Here is a 16553-nt window from a genome sequence, read left to right as displayed (position 1 = left end):
TGGTTTTTTTTGTAATTTAATTACATTTTTAACATTTGTATGCAGTGCATTTTTAGCTACACTGGTTACAACTGTTGTAAGCTGCCTTGATTACCAAACTAGAAAAAAGACATAAAACTAATAATACTCACTAGAAACCATTTTCTTGAAGAGCTACAAGGTCTCTTCTCCCACTCCTCCAGTGCTGGACCTCTGAGTCCTTGGGTCCTGTACTGGGAGAAAGGCAGATATAACTTAACTAACTAAACAAATAAATTTCAAGGACAATGTAGATTAGATTTAAATCACACTTTAAAAGGGGGCTATTCAAAGTGACTTGAAATATAATTTAATAAAACAATGGCCTGTTACAGACTGCCAAAATAAAGCTGCTTCGGGTCTCTTTGGAGGTATGCTCTTTAAATGATGCATGGGTCCTAAGAGTCCGGAGGTCGCGCCAAAGCCACACTCCATTCCTAAGCACTGGAGTGCCGCTTTGGTGCAGCTTCCGGATTCTTAGGGTGCATGCATAATTTAAACAGCATACCTCCAAAGGGACCCTAAGCAGCTTTATTTTGGCAGTCTGTAACAGGCCAATGTTAATAAAGAAAACTGAATGCAAATATCAAGCTTTTAATGGCTAGATTTAACCCTGCTCAGCTAGAATTAATTACCAAGTCAATGCAAACTTCTGAACTCCAGTGGCTTCATCAGCTGCAGCTCTGCTGTTAAAGGAGTTTAAATTTTACTGCCCTTTGTCTTGGTCCTCACAAGGCCAAGAGGGGAATGAACACTGCCTGGATTGAGATCCCTCTAGGTCAGTGGTTCTCAAATTCTGGTCCTCCAGGTGTTTTGGACTTCACCTCCCAGAAACCTCAGCCATCTCAGCCAATGCTCTTGGACTCTGGGAGCTGAAATCCAAAACACCTGGAAGACCAGCATTTCGGAATCACTGTTCTATAGGAACAGTGTACAACATAGACAACATTTGATATGTTGACTGATATACCTCTGACTCCAACACCGTCACCTTCTTTTTTTTTCTCTCTTATATGATTCCTTAACATCTTTTGCCTGCTGAAGAAACAAATGGAGCTTCAAAGGCTTGCATGATGTGTTTTGTGTATTTTGGTTAGCCAATGCTGTATTATTCTTTTGTGGATTGTGGATTGTATTTTTATTTTGCTGTATGGCCAGCACAGCCACCCCTGACTATGTTAACAAGTCAATAGTTGAAAATGAAATATGATAAACAAACAATAAAATATTTTAAGTCCCCTTCTCTCAGCCTTGAAAATCCATCATCTTATCCATTGGAGATCCTTTGTGTTTCATACCATCATTGTGTCCATAGTTGCTGTAGCCAAATTAATCAGCTAGAGTCCAAATTTAGATTTCAGTTCCCCAAATCCCTGCAGACCAGTGGCAATGTGTTGGAGGGAGACAACAAGAGCATGTGCCACATGGCGTATTCTGCACTTTCTAAAATAGCCTACTGACCTGTGGAAGATGCTGGCCTGCCACAGCGTTTATTCAGCTGCCCATCTGTTCACCTTCTCTATCCATGGTTCTTAAACTTTGGTTTTCCTGATGACTTGAATTTCAATGCCAAGAAGCCTGAGTGAGCATGCCCAGTAGTAAGGGATTTGGGGAACTGAAATTTAAAACATTAAGAAACACGACCAGAATCTTTTTGGCATTTATAATGCTGAGCAGTGAAGCCTATCCCAATCCCCTCAGTCCTTATTTACCAAGCAGTAATCACTGCAATTGATGAGGATCTGTTCCCCTGCTGATGGGGAAGCAACTAACTAATGTTCCCACCCCTCTATGAGTTATCTTTGTTGCGACAGGCAGGCGTAGGACACTTGTCGCAATTCCCTCTTGTGCCAAAGATCACTGGCATGGGAGTATAGGAGTGGGGGTCATCAACAAGCTGCTCCCTAAACTTCAAGCGGAACAGATGCCTATCAAACACAGCTACCACTGCCTGCTAAGTAGGGATTGGGGGACTTTCACAGTCCCTATGTATCCCCTAAACTACATAGGGATCATGAATACAAAACAGTTACAAGTACACAACACAAAGTTATGCATATGTAACTGCCAAATAGGATTGCAGTCTACATCTCTAGAAGGGAGGGCAGAGGTCATCTTTACTTTTGCTTCAGCCAGTAAAATGTCTTGAATTTATCTGCATGTTAATGAGTGTTGGTCATAGCATACCCTCCAACTGTCCTGATTTGGCAACAAGAGTCTGATTAATTGTCTACTGTCCCACTTTTTCAACTGATTTTAAAATGTCCTAGTTTCTCAGTCCTCTTCCCACTTCCTCTCTTGTTCTTGGCTTATTTCTATTACTGCAAACTGAGTTCAAGGTGCAAAAGTAGTTCTTACTAAATTCACTCAGGGAGAGGAGCGAGGAGGAGGTGGAATTTTGCCCTTCCCAGCAAACTCAGGCAAAAGCAAACTGCTTCAGCCTCTTCTAGTTTGTGTGTCCTTCCTCATTAATAACCCTTTTGTCATTTTGACCACACTTTTATGTTATTTGGCCACATGTGACCCAGTTTTCATCTGTGAAATGTTGGAGGATATGTCATGGTAGATGAATGAAATTTCCTTAACAGAGTTTTAAAAGCTTTTGAAAACTGGTGTTGAGACCAAACCTGGTAAACCCAGGGCAAAAACATAAGTCTTGAGGGCCCTCTTTCAAAGACTGTCAGTAGATAACATAGTGTAGTGAAATCAAGATAATGTTAATGCAATTAATGTATTATATATATTAGATGTATATTATTTAATGAGGATAGAGTCTTTAATAACCATAAATGCCAGTTGGCTAGATAGGCAAACTTTAATGGCATGCAAAGGGAATTTTGTACAATCTCAGGAAATTAGGAATCATCATAATGTCCATAAATATGATTTACAATTACTGAAATAATGAGAGGAATTACCAGCAGAATTTTAAGTGATCCAAAAGTCAAACAAAAAGTCCTTTATTGCAATAATTAATAACTGTATCAATTTCTAATTCATGTCTTCCAATGTGCAGATGTAAGTAAATGTACAGCACCCACCCAAAGAAACAAGGGTTCAGCAAAGCTGAGGCCATCCCAAATAGAATCATAAAAGAGTTGGAAGGGGCTTCATGGGCCATGGAGTCCAACCCCCTGCTCAGTGCAGAATCTCTAGAAAGAGCAACCCCAGAAGGGAGCTGTCCAGAACTCTTTTTGGGGATGTTCTCACTTAAGATTTGAAACGGTTTAAGATAAAACGGTTTTAATAAAATCGATTCAAAAAAACACTGTTCTTATCCCGCTTTCCGAACCGCTTTTTTTATCGTGCCCATCTGGCAATTTAAATCGATGTATTTACCTGCAAGCGTTCCTACTTGGCATGAAATCGGTGTTTAAATAAAGCGGTTTTTCTCCTCCATACCTTATTTGGAGATGTCAATCAATAGTACGTCAGAATGACGTAACCTTAAACCGGATTATTTGGAAGCGATTTATCTTTTGGCATCGTTTCCACATGTTTTGACCGTTTGTAAATCGATTTATTTTTGGCGGTTTTTTTAAAAAAAGTGGACCAATCAGGGCGCTTAATCGATCAAACGTCATAAGTGCTGTTAGCCTTATATACATTTCCCTCCTTCCCCTCCCACTGGTACCTGGTTTCCTTTGCTCGACATCTCAGCAATCATGGATCGTCGTCAGAAATTTGAGTATATGTTTTCCTTGATCATATTGCTTATAGAGAAACTTATGGTCCAATGCGGAGCTGTTTTGACATTGTGTGACAGCGGAGAGCATGCTGCAGAAATGAGAAGTTATCTTTTAATTTTGGATGAAATGCTTCCTTTCTTTCGGCAAGGCGCCCAGATCTGCTTTCAGCCGATGGCTAGAAGGTGGTGGATATACCCCAAGACTGATGTGCACTGGAACGTCTATGCTAGAACTGTCTGGTCTGACTCTAATTGGAAGCAGTTCTTCAGAATGCCACGCGCGGTTTTCAAAATGATTGCTGACGAGCTGCGTCCCCATCTTTCCCGGCAAAACACACGGTTCCGTAAGGCAGTTCCTGTAGAAAAGCAAATTGCCATGGCGATAATGTACCTGGTTCATGGTGGCTCATATGCCACAGTTGGAACTTTTTTCAGTGTTGGAAAGTCAACAGCATACAAGGCTATCATTGAGGTGTTCCTGTGTATGGAAATGGTTCTACTGCGGAGGGCTGTCTATCTGGGAGACTATAGAAAGGTTTGTCTATCTATCTATCTATCTATCTATCTTTCTATTCATCTCAATATCTCAGCTAGTCTCTCTGTCTGTCTGACTACCTATCCTTATGTCTTTCTAACCAACCAACCATCCATCCATCCATCCATCCATCCATCCATCCATCCACTTAACTGTCTGCCTATCTATCTATCTATCTATCTATCTATCTATCTATCTATCTATCTATCTATTTATATATATCAGTCTGTCATTGTCTCAGCTAGTCTGTCATTGTCTCAGATAGTATCTCTGACTGTCTGCCTGCCTGTCGTTATGTCTTTTTATCCATCCATCTATCTATCCATCTATCTATCTGCTTAAATATTTTATTTTAGATGAGTTAAAACATGTACTGTGATTATTATATTACTAATGTTATATTTATGGTCTCTTTTGCAATCACAGAATATGTCTGGCTTTGAAGCGCTGGGGTTTCCCCAGGTGATTGGAGCAATTGACGGATGCCACATCACGATTAAGGCACCTGCTCACGAGGGACCGCAGTACATAAATCGTAAACAGCAACACTCTATGATTCTACAGGCAACATGTGATCACACTGGAAGATTTATTGATCTTTTCTGTGGACATGCAGGAATAAATCACGACAGTCATGTCCTGCAGGAATCCCCTATCTACCACGCATTAAAAGCTGGACTGTATGTTCCCGGTTGTCCGACATTGACAATTAAAGGGCAACAGGTCGGGCCGCTTCTTTTGGGCGATGGTGGATATCCCATAAAGCCTTTCTTGCTCATTCCGTTTAAGATCGGGCATTCCAGGAGGGAGGGAGTTTATAATAAGAGATTATCTCGAGCCTCCCTAGGCAATTATCTCCATTGCTGACCTCTTCTTGCTTGTCAAAAAAGTCCTTCTAATATTCAAACAAAATTTGCTCTCCTGTAACTTCAGACCTCTAGACCTGGTTCTATCCTCTGGGAAAAAAGAAAACACACTTGCTCCCTCTTCCCTGTGACAGCTCCAGAGGTATTTAAAGAATGCAATTTTGCCATCTCTCAGTCTTCTCTTCGCCAAGCTTCAATCGTTCCTCATATGTTTCCATCTCCATACCTCTTTTCCTTGTTGCCTTTCTCTCCACCTGCTCCTACTTGTTTATATCCTTCTTACAATGAGGTGCCCAGAACTGAATGCAGTACTCCAGATGAGGCCTGACCAACACAGAATATAGTGAGACTTGCCTTGGAAACTATGCTTCTATTAATGCAGGCTAAAATAGCATTCAACGTCTTTGCTGCAAAATCACACTGCTGGCTCATGTTCAATTTATGGTCAACATGAATCCCAAGGTTATTCTTACATTTTGTACTGCTGAGCCAAGTATCTGCCCCATCCTATAGGTGTTCCTTGGGTGTTAAAACTTATAGGGATTAGTAGTACAGGGCTACGCCCTCCTCCTTCCTATCCAGGGCTATTGATTGCCCAATATGTAGTTACAAGAAAAGATATCCCATCTAACCATTAGAAAGAACCTATTTATTGTAAGAACTGCTTGCAAGTGGACTGAATGGCCCTTGTGGTCTCTTCCAGCTCTACGATTCTGTGATTCTATGGCCTGTTACAGACAGCCAAAATAAAGCTGCTTCGAGTCACAGTGGAGGTATGGTGTTTCAATGATGCATGCGTCCTAAGAGTCCAGAAGTCGCACCAAAGCCACACTCCAGCCCTAACGACTGGAGCGTGGCTTTGGTGTGGCTTCTGGACTCTTAGGACGCATGCATCATTGAAACACCATACCTCCACTGTGACTCGAAGCAGCTTTATTTTGGCTGTCTGTAACAGGCCTATGACACTTTTCAGGAGTCCTTTAGTTGTGGTTTCCTGCCCAGCAGTGGGTTGTGGATTCCTTCCTGGCAGCTCATAGGGTCCTGGGGCAGCCTGACCTCTTTACCCCTCTTGTCCACCAATCACTAACAGGTGAACATAAAATGAGAGGCTGAAGCTCAGTGGCACAGCACATGCTTTGCACAGATCCTGTAGCATTTCCAGGTAGGGGTGGAAAAGACCATTTTCTGAAACCCCATAGCACTTCTAGTGGTCAGTGCAGAAGACAATACTGAACTGGACTGGACAGTGATATGACTTAATTTAAGCCTGGTTCTTATGTACTTCATCAATGTGTTTATCCTTTTATACATCTTTTCCTATGCTTAGGGAGCTTTAGAGCAAAAGCAGTAAGACCATAATAAGTATTTACGGAATGTGGAACACAGCAAAGCACTAGAGCAAACCAATCAGTTTGATTTTGCTAAATTTGATAGTCAAAAAATAAAGACAGCCCCTCAATGTCATGTCTGTGAACATCCATAGTTATCTCAGTGGTATTCAGTGGAAATAGAATACTGCCTTCTGAAAAAGCAAAACAGTTTTCATGCTATGGCTCTTATGGGAATGAAAGGGATGAGAATGAAAATGCTCTGAAAATGTTGTTAGACTGCAACTCCTAGAATTCGTCAACATTGGCTATGCTGACTAGAACTGCTAGATGTTGCCATCTAACCATATCTGGAAGGTTGTAAGATTCCCTCTGCTGTTCTAGAATGACAATGGGTGTTCCATCACTGCAATCCAGTGGTAGAGGGTGGTGTGTTGGATTGGGGAAGGTCCCAGAGTTCAGTCCCTGGCATCTCTGGGCAAGAATGGGAAAGAGTCTTGTAGGGAACCCTGGCACAGTGCTGCCAGTCATTGCAAGAAGCCTAAATGTACCAGTGGAGCTGATTCTATATAAACTAGTCTTCTATGTTCCAAGTACAGAATGAGGAGGCCTCCAAGAAAAATAGAGGATTCCTGGCCTAGTTACCATGGTTTTGTGCCACGGTGTTGCAGAAAAATTAAGGATTTGTGATTTTTACAATACTATCTATGACATCAAATGTAACTTTGTTGCAGGGGAAGGGCTCTGTGTGAACAATAAAGATGAGCTATGCCTCCCTGTTTTTGTTCAATGGTCAGAATTTATGGCTTGTGATTTATGACTGCATGGTTATAGTGCTGATCTGTGATCTGAAGGTGTTTTGATGTGGGTGGAATCCCATATAAAACATATGTGAATTCAAGAGCATTTGTTTTTGGTTTACTTCTACAAGCAAGACAGGAAGTAAAACATCAAGGTTTTTGGTCTGAAATATGATTACTGACTACATTCCTTGTTAAACACTGGGGCATTTTCAATCAATCTTAAATTGTAGAAATGGCAGAGAATATGAACATGATAAGAAACGTCAAATTCCTGGAACTGGGCACCTCAAATCTGAAGGAGGGAACAAAATATTGACTAATTAGGATATGTTGTGCAGGAAGGACTGAGTGTGAGCATTGGTGCAAGATATATGGGACCAAGGAACTGTGCCCCCACCTCAAGCCATTACAATGATATGAATAAAAAGACATTGCTGCAGAGGTATTGCAGTCCTTAGTTGTTGTTAATTGCAAGTTGATTTCAGCGTACCACAGCCCTATAAATGGAGAGGCCTCCCAGACACTCTGTTATTAATATTCTATTAAGATTTTGCAAATTCAAGGGCGTGGTTTCCTTGGTTGAGTCTATTTACTTGTAATGTAGTCTTCCTGCTGCCTGTTTTCCTACTCTTTTTATACTGCCTTCCACTTTGCTGAGCATTATCGTATTTTCTAATGAGTCATCTCATCTCATCTCATTATATATTCAAAGTATGACAGCCATCTCTCTCTCTCTCTCTCTCTCTCTCTCACACACACACACACACACTGCTGCCCAATAGCTGTTTGGCACATTTAGTCTGGCTCCTCAACAAAAGCTTGTCTGATATGGAAAGCACTACCAGCCAAAGTGCTACCATCAGCATGGTCTCTTGCCTCACAGGAGCAAGCAGTCCTGCCACCACGGAAAAGTAGTGCCAAAGTGAATTATCCCTTTACACACATCTTTTAAGCCTTTCCAAGACCTCTGAGCATGTTAAATTCTTCAAGAGAGAACTATATCACAGAGTGTTGCAGCATGGAGGCTCTGCAGGAAAGCAGCATTCAGAAAAGGCTTGGTGGACACCCATCCTAAAGAGCACTGGAAAAAACTTCCAGACTCCCAGAACCCATGCTGGCTGAGTGATTCTGGATCCTGTTGTCCAGAAAATAATATTTTCAAAGCTCTGTCAAAGAGACAGGCTAGCACTTTATGGTTAACACAATAATCAGTATTTCAGTTTCACATCCCAGTGACCTGCTTGTAAAATTCAAGTGGCATGGTTCTCTGCAAGAAAGGAGCCAAAGGGCATCCTTTCCTGAGAGGAAGCTAAATCCATCTCCTCCAGGCTGTAACTATTCACAGAACAATTTGTTGCACTTATGACAGTTGAATGTAAACAAGGAGAATGTAAATTCACCTTTCAGCTAGTCCCTTAGATTTAAAAAGGATCACTTGCACTTTATATATCTCAGTACACTCATGCACAATATGGTCTTAGGAAATGCCTCAAAGGCATTCAGAGCATCATATGCAATTGTGCCTAAAGTGGAGATGATGCCACCAAGGAGGCAAGGGGAATGACTAAGACCTTGCCTCTCCACCTTTCAGCGCTGGCCACGTTGCCCTCTGGAAGAAAGGCTTGGCTCTCTCACCACCATCTGCCTCCCCCTTTTTCTCAGAAGAGGAGGAGCTGCTCTTTGTTGCTTGGGCGATGACGGCAACAGTGGCCTATTCCTGGCTATGTTTGATGTTTGCCCTGGTTGGCTGTGGTAGTCATGGAGACTTGGCAGCTGAACTGATATCTTGTTGAGTGGCAGCAGGGGGTGTCCCAGGGAGTGAGACATGGTGGGGCATGTGAAAGGGGGGGGATGCTGTCTCCAGTCCTGGATCTGAGAATTCACTGATCACAGCTTGAAATGGCTTGAATTTCAGGGTGGGTCTGCTATTCCAAATTCTTCTCCCGACCTGGGCACAATGTACTGTGGTATGTTGGAGCTGGACAAGGACAGGTGAGATAGTTTTAAGGTGCCCTTCGCATGACATGGGCAGGCAACAGAAATACAGTGGGGTAATTGCTGTTCCACATAGAGCTGAAATACTTTGCACTTCAGGGTCTCTAAAAACATATCCAGGGATAGCTGTGTTGGCCATATAACAAATTACTTTCCAAAGTCCCTGTATTACTGGTCTTTCCCGCAGCAGCCTGCCCTCTTCAGCTGGAACTCAGTAAACAAAACCAGATTTTTCAGCACATAGGCACTTTCCAGTCCCCCTGCCTCTTGGACATGATCTCTAGCTTGGTTGGCCTCTACTCTGTAGTTCCGGAAAAGCACTATTGGGTCCCTGTGGACTTTTTCCACATATTGCCAGCCACTGTTTGGCATGCATAGGGTATAGTTAGTAAACAGGAGCTCTCCATGTCTTCTCATATTCACCTCTCACTCTGTTGGCATCCTTCGTCGATTGGAGTTTAATGGGAATCTCATCCCTGTGCTTAGTTCTGCCTGTGTGTACCTGATAGGCAGAGTCTATTTCATATGCTGTGGCATGGGCTCTGAAAGCTGCAGGAGGGGCAAGGGCTGTGGTTTAACTACTGCAATTTAACTGAATTTTAATAAAAGTAGCAATGTTGATATATAACTACAAAACAAAAATCTAAATCCCAAGTGGGCAATCCCCACTACAAGTTCACAATGGTGTACAAGCTTTCAAGTTCTCTAGAATGATTCATCAGAAGTGATGCAAAACAAAACAAGGTGGTGTGAGTGGGTGTGGGTGTGAAGAAGCATGGAAGTCCTGAAATTTGGTTAGACATTGTAAGATGCAAGGCCTGCTGTTAACTCAGTCCCAAGATTGAGAATGCATGCTTTGATATTAACTGAAAAGACTCAGGCCTTTCTTCCAGCTTTCCTTCATCAAGAGCCTGCAAGATGTTTTGAGCTGATGGGTTGTAGTCTTATATATCTGGAGATCACCAGGTTGGGAATAGCACTCAGGTTCCCAGTTACATGTCAGAATCTGCTTTTATTCTTCTCCCTGACTGGTGAAATCAAAATGTGTACAATCACATTTTTATTGTTTGTTGTTAACTGCCTTTGCATCAATCTCGACCCATGCTGACTCTGCTGATGAGACATCTCCAAGACCCCCTGTCCTCCACTGCTCTGCCCAGCCCCTGCAAGTTCATACTCATGATCTCTTTATTAAAGTCCTAGAGTCCATCCATCAGACTCTAGGCATGCAGCCTTCCTCTCTTTCTACTTCCCTCCACCTTTCTAGAGTGATCCCAGGTGGCTGTCTGCACACATGTCCCACTATGCCATCCAGCAGCATGACTGATGGTGTGATTCCCTCTGAGGTTAGAAAGGAGGTGCCCAGCATCAATCACATGGCTGGGCACTTTGTTGTGACCTCAGAGGGAGCAACTTGTGACAGCAGCGATACTGCTGGGTAGCACAACGGCAAAGCCACCTGGTGTCACTGTAGAGTGGTCTGGATTGTCTTGAAAAATACAGAGAAAATGGTGAGGGTTTTTACACTGATTTAACCAGAAACTGGTCAGATTCAATGCAGAACTGTCATTCCCTCATGAAGACAGTCCACATTTAAATTAGGGCTTTGGCCCTGTGTCATGTAGATAGGTCAAGGCAAGGGTAGGGAGGAACCACTGTAATTGGTCTGTGTAGACATGCCCTCAATTGCTGGGTTTCAGCAGCAACATGTTTGCATTAAACCGTGCAATAAAGCTGAAGCCGGGGGGGGGGGGGGATGAGACACTCCTCGAGCATGCCTATTCTGTTTGTGTCTGCCTACAACAGGCAATGTTAAAGCATCTGCCTTTACAATCCCTTACTGAGAATGCATGTACAGTAAAACAGAGAGAAAGGGGAAAAGCATGTTTGCCTGCCTCACCAGCTACCTCCAGCATGTTAAAAAATCATAGCTCTAGAGGTTTTCCCACCAAAATGGAAATACAATGGGCCTTTGTTACCCACTGGGGTTTGATTCCAGGACCCTCCATGGATAACAAAATTCATGGATGCTCAATTCCCATGAAATACAATGGGAAAGGAAAATATGTCTCTTACATAAAATGGAAAATCAAGGTTTGCTATTTGGAATTTATAATTTTTAAAAATATTTTCAAGCTGTGGATGCTTGAATCCATGGATAAAAAAATCTGTGGATAAGAAGGGGCGACTGTAATAACGGGAGCAGAGCCTGATGAGGGGAGGAAATGGAAGAAGCCTTTCAAGTGCTGTGTAGAAGATTCAAAATGTTTTTGTTTATTTATGTTAAGAGCTCTATGTTTTAAGTGTTTATTATATTGCATTTTATGTCACTCCGTTTTATATGACTCATATATCCTATGTATTTTATGGTAAAATCTGTTACCTTTGACTATGCTGGTCTATGCCCATAATAAACTATTGATTGATTTGTTTATTTATGCAAGGCTTCTATGACCTTGTTGTTTCATTTCAGATGTGCATACTGTTAGTTTTGAATAAAAACTGTAGTGAAACATGCTGCACTGCTCTTCTTTTTTTGTGCTGTAGGAACTTAACCCTATTCATTCTATATTATTTTGGCCTCTGGTACCAAATTTTCTGTTAAAGAAGTAATGTCAAGGAACACATCTATTTCGTTACCTGTCCGTCTGATGGCAAATAACTGAGCCTTAGTAAAGACACTGCAACCTTTTGTAATGAAAATATCTCCAAATGATGGTGTCTTATGGGAAGATGTAGTCATCCAGAAAACCCCAGAAAAATCAAATATAACCGGGGGGGGGGGGGGGGCTGGGGTTCCCCATCCCTGGATTAAATACTGTAACTATTAGGGGCAAGTGATGTTGATAACTACATTCCAAGTAAAAACTCACTATCATCTTTTCTCATTTATATAAACTCAGGGTGAAGCAAATTAACATTCTTCAAGCAGGCTCAGCGGGCTATTAATCAAATAATTTAGCCCTATCTACAAAAGGTGCTCTGCAAGCAGAAACAACAGAATGCTGACCCCTTCTGATACCAACAGGAAGAAGATAGATTGATTTTAGTGGGAATGGATGAAATTGATGCTCAACTGTTTAACATAAATTATACCATTTCCCACCCAATTTTTTTTCTTATTTAAAACATTCCTGGGTTTTGCTTTGATCACTCACGCCTTTAGACCACAAGCACTCATATATTTTTCAAAAATCTCTACCATCAAAGGGGGAAATAATAAGTGAGGTTATTTAACTGAAATCTAACAAGAGTTTAACCCAGTACAATTTTGAGGACAACTTGTACTTAAAAATTATCACACATGTATTAGTTATTCTAGGAGTAGAAATTTAAATAGCAAAGACAGTAAGAAGGTAATCTTCATGTGTGAATCCATGTTCAGCCCTGCAACTTTGACAAGACTCGTGGGATCCCATGAAGGCTTATTTATGTTATTCACTATTTAAAATGATAATAATCGCCTTGGGAGATTCAGGAAGTGACTGCAGAAGAAAAGGAAGCGAACTACACCTTTTCCCCTTCAACAATTGAACTCTAGCAAGCTCCTCAGCATACTTTAATTGTTGCAAACTGAGTTCAAAGTGCAAAAGTGGATTTCACTCACTAAACTCAGTATAGGTGAGAGGAAAGAGATGGAATCTTGCCTTTCCCAGCAGAGTCAGGCAAAAGCAAACTGGTGTAGCCTCTCCTAACTTGTATGTCCGTTCTTATTACATCTTGACTACACTGACGTTGCTTGGCCACACATATCTGTTTTCACCTGTGGAATGTTCAAAGTGTGTTTTCCCTACAAAGCAAATCATACTGTCTTGTTTTTCCCCAAAATGCAGAGAGGCAAATCAGAACTTTCAGGGTGATTCTATGATGTAGAAAGAAAGCAGTTAGATACCACTTTAATTGCTGCCAGTCCTTCCTATGGAGTCCTGGGACTTGTGGTTTTACAAGGCTATTAGCCTTCCCCGACAAAGAGTGTTGGTGCCTCACAAAATTACGAATCCCAGGATTCTGTAGGATAGAGCCATGTCAGTTAAAGTGATGTTACACTGTGTTATTTCTACAGTGTAGACTCACCCTTCGTCACTTATAATTTTTTTAGAAAAATCAAGCGGAAGAAAAACCCACATATTCACTAAGAGCATGACTTGCAGCAAGTCTCAGAGGGTGTTGGTTGTTGGATCCACTGAAGTTCTTCACCCGCAATGTGGTAGCCACTGTTGGACTGGGAAGGGCACTGGCTTGTGCTGCCAGCAAATGGGGGGCTGCCTGCCTGTCCCACATGTCACCACCATTCCTGAGTGTAAGCGGTGCTACTGCTCACAGAGATCCCATTTGCACATCTATCCCCTGGGCCCTCAGCTATGCCCTTGCTCACCTTGCATTAAATGCTCACCAGGTTTAAATTCTGCACTCTGGTTTTGTTACAGGGTGCAATGGGTGGGAATGTAATAAAAAAAACCCAATACAATTCTTAGAGCACTGGTATAATTTGCTTCCCTCTGGACTAACTGTGTTCTGCTCTAGCTAGTCATTGATTTGTCCTTCCCATATTTGCTGTCAGAATGAGATTGTTATGCCAGAAAAGTATCTGAAATCAAAATTCAGTTGATTTACAGAAAAGGCAGGAGGCTAGATTTCCTCCTGGAGATTCTATTGTTGCAGCAGCAGCTCCCCCAAGTGGGAACATTACACAACCAACATCAGGAGAGGCGAGAGGAAACATAAAAACTGGAAGGAGACAATAGTGGCAGGACTTTCTTCAAGAGTTCATTACCTTTCCATAGCCTTATGGCTCATTTGAACCTGGTGGGAATCAACTTTGCCCTCTGAAGATTTTGGAACAGGTGTGGGAGAAGGATCATCCACGGTAGGCTTGCCAGATGCAAAAATTGGAGAGGGCTCCAGTGTTATGGTCAAACAGAAAAGAGATTTTCAGCAGATGTTGCTTGTTACCTGCAGTGGTGTCATTAGAGGTGAGGAGGGTTTGGACCACACCAGGTGACATCCTAAAAGGGGTGTGTGACACCACACCTCCTCAAACATCTTTTTGACTGAAATGGGCTGTGGGATTCACCTGTGTCCCATTAAAATACTGGAGAGATGGGGTGAATGGGTTGAGGCTGAGTGGGAGGAGAAAGGAGAGGTCCTAGGTTTTTTTTAAATTAATTTTTAATTAAAAAACATTTAATTTTTAAAGTTTAAAATTTTTATTCTTTAAAAAAAACACCTTTTACCAAATTTTCACTTTAACCACATGAAACTATGCATATGTAAATCTGAGGGTGTGTGTATGACATTGTAATTAAAAGGTATAATTTTAATTTTGCTAGTTGTTTTGTGTCACAATGATTACCCTGACATTCAGAGATATGCAGGTATTATGATTAATGAGTAACAGTAGTGCAAAAACCATTATTAAAGATTCTGTATGGTGTGGTAAGGGTCAATGGAGGTGGTGACACCATGAGTTACCGCACCCGGTGACACCAACCCTAGTGACATCACTGGTTACCTGGGTGCCTGTTGAAATCCCCTCATCTATAGTTCTTAAAGGTGCAGGGACCCCCTCCAATTTTCAGCCTGGACCCCCTAACTCAGGAAGATGCAGACATCTACAACTTGAGACTCATCTGCATTACAGGGTTACAGTGCTTTGATCTCACTTTAATTGCCATGGCTCCATCCTACAGAAGTCTGGATACTTAGGCGTGTTACATACCGCCGGATTTTTCTTTTTCCTTTCAGAGAGATCTGCAGCTAGTCTGAGTTCATATGTTTTTTTCCAAGCTAACTTTTTCCTCAGATATCTGCTATTTTCAAGATTCATTTCTTACTGTATGTAGCTTACATAGGGCTGCCATATGTCCTGGGAAACTGGGACATTCCCAGATTTGAAGATCTAAAAAATATCCCAGCCCAGCAGGCACATTTTGCCAATCTCCAGTCTCTAGAAAATTTGGATGTCCTACATTTTGCCCTACATTTTGTCTTGGTTTGTGGAAGAGAATTATGGCAACCCTATTACAGCTGCTAGCTGAAGGCACTTTCCCCCTTTTTAACATTTTTCTTCTTATGGAGACTTGTCCGTAGCTGCATGGTACCACCAAACGCAGTGCCCAAACACGAATCAGGCAACACAAGAGACACTGCAGACTGGGCCAGCCAGAAAAATCACCAGTAGCAGAACATGCCACAAACCATCCTGGGCATAAAATACTGTTTGAAAACACTGAAATTCTGGACCATGCCAACCACTACCATGTCAGGATGCACAGGGAAGCCATTGAAATCTACAGATACCTGGACAATTTCAATAGGAAAGAGGAAACCCTTAAAGTAAACAAGGTTTGGCTACCAGTCCTGAAAAATAGCAAGATAAAGACTCAACAAGTGCAAATGAGAAATCTCCCAGCAGAAAATGAGCACTAATCAAGCAGACACTAATCCTCTTGTGCAGGCCCTCCCACCCTAAGGCCTACCATAGGGACGTAGCCAGGATTTTGGGAAGGGGGGGGTCAAGACTAAGTGCCACCATTTTGAGAGGCTAAGAGCCCCTCCCCCAAGACACAAAAAGAGGGTCGAGCATTTACCCTCGACACCTCAATGGCACCACTTTAACTTCCATTATGGCTTCATGCTATGGAATTTTGGGATCTGTAGTTTTGAGGACCTGTTGAGTCATCTGTCAGGTGCCACAACAAACTACAAATCCCAGCATTTCACAACATGGAGCCAAGGGCAGTTAAAGTGGCATCAAACTGGATTATTTTTTCAGTGCAGATGCAAACTGAGTCCTTCCTCTGAAGATGTTTACATCAGATAAATTCAGCTCGATAAAGCAAAGTGCAGCTGCTCACGCAATGAGCGGCAGCCACTCTGTTCATGCTCAGAGACACTCTGTTCATGCTTTGAGACACTGCATTCCAACTTCTGAGCTGAGCTAAGAACCCAGGCTGCATCCACACAACATTTCATTCCCACTTCCAAGAGGGATTTTTAATTCCAAGACATACATATACACACACGATTTTTAATTCCAAGACTTATCTATCTATCTATCTATCTATCTATCTATCTATCTATCTATCATAATTTTAAATTCCAAGACATTATACCTTCCTTTCTTTTTATGAAAAACAAACCCCTTTAAGAGAATCCTATTTTGGGAGAAAGGCAGGGTATAAAATCAATCAATAAAAAATTATAGTGCAATAGTCCATCAGTGCATGGCTTGCATTATAAGACTTTATACCTTTATACATTTAAAAACAATTAAAATCACAGTAGGCTCAGAGTGCTACAGAATCATGGAATCATAGA

General features: G+C 41.8%; 1 long non-coding RNA gene across 2 annotated transcripts in view; it reads right to left on the bottom strand.

The window, feature by feature from the left end:
* LOC149314074 (uncharacterized) overlaps positions 1 to 16553 on the bottom strand; it is a 31611-nt gene that overhangs the window by 13657 nt on the left and 1401 nt on the right. For both annotated transcript variants that reach the window (XR_016280892.1, XR_016280893.1), the window contains exon 2: positions 132 to 207. This is a non-coding gene — a long non-coding RNA (uncharacterized LOC149314074). The remainder of the gene's footprint in view (positions 1 to 131; positions 208 to 16553) is intronic.

The sequence above is a fragment of the Sceloporus occidentalis genome, unplaced genomic scaffold (assembly GCF_023333645.1).
Source record: "Sceloporus occidentalis isolate IW3139 unplaced genomic scaffold, rSceOcc1.0.p SCAF_4, whole genome shotgun sequence".
NCBI classification, from domain to species: domain Eukaryota; kingdom Metazoa; phylum Chordata; class Lepidosauria; order Squamata; family Phrynosomatidae; genus Sceloporus; species Sceloporus occidentalis.
The sequence above is the reverse complement of the archived record's forward strand: the minus strand, read 5'-3'. Positions and strand labels throughout refer to the sequence as shown.